A 3,466-nucleotide genomic window follows, 5' to 3' on the forward strand; every position below is an offset into this window, starting at 1 on the left:
GGTCACCTGTGCAAAGGCCCAGAGAACATTTCCAGTAACAACATTGCTGAAAATTTGTTTACTTATCTATTTATTTTGATTTCACTCTTTGGCTTAATAAAAACTTTACTTTTTAATAAACACTGGCTGAGTATGGTAGCTCACGCCTGTAATCCCAGCACTTTGGGAGGCTGAGGTGGGAGGATCACTTGAGCCCAGGAGTTTGAAAGCAGCCTGGACAACAGAGTGAGACCCTGTCTCCACAAAACAAAACAAAAAACAAACAAACAAAATCAGCTGGGTGTGGTGGCACATGCCTGTACTCCCAGCTACTCAGGAGGCTGAGGCGGGAGGATCACTTGAGTTCAGGAGTTCCAGGCTGCAGTGAGCCGTGATTGTACCACTGCACTCCAGCCTGGGTGACAGAGTAAGACCTTGTCTCTAGAAAACAAATTCCTTTTAGTGATCTAACTACATTTTCATTTCTCTCTAATTTCTAAAGAGAAAGTTTTCTTCTGAAGAAAAATAAGCACTTTGTTTTTAGTCATCAGCTCTCCAAAATTAAGAGACTGATGACCCAGCATACATATTTATCTTTTTTGCTTTTGGACTTTGTCATTTACTGTCTACCAAAAAGAGTAAGCAGAAGAAATAAAGATTCGCAACTAAAACACCTGTAGACACATCCACCCACCCACCCACATACATATGCCTGTATATGGGAATGAAGAAACACATATGTATATGTATACACACACACACACACAATCTGTATCTTCTTTTTACTTAGATACGGATAATGAGGAACAAGGTCTGAAGATGTCTGTATTTCAGTGTGCCAGGTAGTCACCCCTTCTCCCCATCAATAATGTTCTTCACCTTCTCAATTAAAAAGACAAGTAAATGGTGCATACCTATAGTCCCAGCTACTCTGGGATTATATAGTCCTGTTGAGCTGGGGTATCGCTTGAGCCCAAGAGTTTGAGGCTGCAGTGAGCTATGGTTACAGCACTGCACTGTAGCCTAGGTGACAGAGTGAGACCTTCTCTCCGGGAGGTGGTGGGGGAAAGAATTCATGTTCTTACCTAAAAACAATTTTTTCCCACTACCTTCAGCGTCCATTCCCCTCTAAGAAAATTACGTTTCCTAACTTTTTTCTGTTCCTGACACTGTCTTTAGGCTCTACCACTACTTCTTTCACTACTTTTTTTTTCTTTTTAGGCAAAATCACATAGCTATGCAGGGAAATAGACTTGGATGATTAAACATCATGATCCGTGATTCCCAGAAACAAACAAACTGCCTGAATTATATCATTCTCATTCTAGCCATACTTGGTATAAAACTACAGCATGCTCCTTCTTCATTTACCCATCCCACCCTCAACCCTTTACTATATCACCTTTTATTCTTTTTCTTTTCTTTTCTTTTCTTTTTTTTGAGACGGAGTTTCGCTTTTATCCAGGTTGGAGTACAATGGTGTGATCTCGGCTCACTACAACCTCTGCCTCCCAGATTCAAGTGATTCTTCTGCCTCAGCCTCCCAAGTAGCTGGGATTACAGGCATGCACCACTACGCCTGGCTAATTTTTGTATTTTTGGTAGAGATTTGGTTTCACCATGTTGGTCAGGCTGGTCTCGAGCTCCTGACCTCAGGTGATCCACCCGCCTCAGCCTCCTACCTTTTTAATTTTCCTACCCGTTCTTTGCCTTCTTTTCTTCTGTGTGTCTACGTCCTGTCCAACCGTCTGGGCAGTTTGAAAGAGAAAATGTTCTAGTGAGCCTACATATTAGGAAGATTGTTGGAAAATGGGAGGAGCTGCTCTTAAAGAGATACTCATTTATTGGTCCTTGAATGGGTGAGCACACTCCAACCCTCTGTGATGGATGGGACTCTAGGCCAGTCTCCCATGGCCACCCAGTTTCTACTTTTCCTTTGATTATAGTAAACACAAGCTGCTGGTTATACTCTTGGACCCTTGGCCTGGGAGTCAAGTAGTTTCTCCCAGGTGACTTTGCAGTTCTGTACTCCATTTTATTATGTGTTATTTGAAAGTTTACCTTGTTTTCCTTATTCCTAGTTCTTTTGTGGGTACCTCATAGTAGTCCTCCAAATACTGTAGAAACTTAGCTACTTAATTGAGATAGCCCAATAAGGAGGATGACTTTGCTCTGCTCTCTCTTTTCATGTCCTGTCTTGGAATTTTGGGGTCAAAGGCCTGTATTTCTCAAGCTTATATTTACTTGTTTCTGAGTACAGTGTGTGGTCACAGAAAAGATCAAAATTCCACAAATTGATCTATTAGTACCAGGAACCAGGTAAAATTAGTACCAGGTAAAATTATGTTGGCAGTTAGACAAAATAAACTGCACCTAACTCCCAGTCATGAAATATAGTAGAATTTCAAAAAAAGTTTTCCTATCAACTATATTTTGATGTCACTTAGAATTATAACATCTCACTCATTTTATCTAGTTAACTCCTTCATTAAGCAAGTGATACTTAGTGTAAACTGGTATATGTCTAATTTTGAGGAATTACCCTTCATGCCTTTTGAAGACAGTAATCTTCATCTCTGAAGTGTGAGTATGAGAGATTCCAAATCACTTCTATAGCTCTGTGGCCTTGGGCAAGTCACTTAACCTTTCCAATCCTTGATTTACTCATTAATAAAATAGGGATAACTACACTATTACTACCTGTCTGGCTATTTTTTTTAACAAGGATTAGAGGATTAAAGGGTATGTACACATAAATACATGTATACATAGGTACATATAAAATGTGGCATGTAGTTAAAAATGAGCAAATATGACTTGTAGATAAAAATTAAAAACAAGTCATAGGTTCATGAAGTTTTCTAGGGCTGCAATTCAGACAACATGATTTTCTCTGCTCTCATTTTACATAGAACTTCTTTTCAGTTTTTAATGCTACACAAATAGAATTAAAATAATGCAAAGAAAAGATTGTGACTACTTCAGGAAGCAATACTACTCCTATAGCCTTAATCATTTAAAGATTGGCAGGACACACCCAATTCTACCTTGGCCTCCGATGTTTTATCTCTCTAGGAGGTGAAAAGGCCACCTATTCTTTGCTGTCCTTCACAATAATGTATCTGAAGTCGACACATTTATTAGTCCTGTCTCTCTCTAGCCTATCCTTTGCTTGCCACAGCTTTCTGCAGAGCCCCTTTTTAAATCTTCAGAATCTCAAATGCCCAGGCTCTAGTTGGGGGAGTGGGCATTCTCTACTCTGTTGTCCCCTCCAAATCACAAAACTGCTAAGAAGAAACTTTCATCCCTGGATGGTTGCTAGATTATTGTTGCTGTTGGAGGATATGAGTGGAAGACTTCATATTCTGTTCTCTTGCTCTATATTTTCTTTGTATTTTAAAGAAATTTTTGTTTTCTTCTAATTGATTTGCTGGAGGCAAGGCATATATCTCTTGTGACACCTGTTGTCATGTCTGATGATGCATAA

This window comes from Pan paniscus, chromosome 1, assembly GCF_029289425.2.
Source record: "Pan paniscus chromosome 1, NHGRI_mPanPan1-v2.0_pri, whole genome shotgun sequence".
In the NCBI taxonomy this organism is placed as follows: Eukaryota; Metazoa; Chordata; class Mammalia; order Primates; family Hominidae; genus Pan; species Pan paniscus.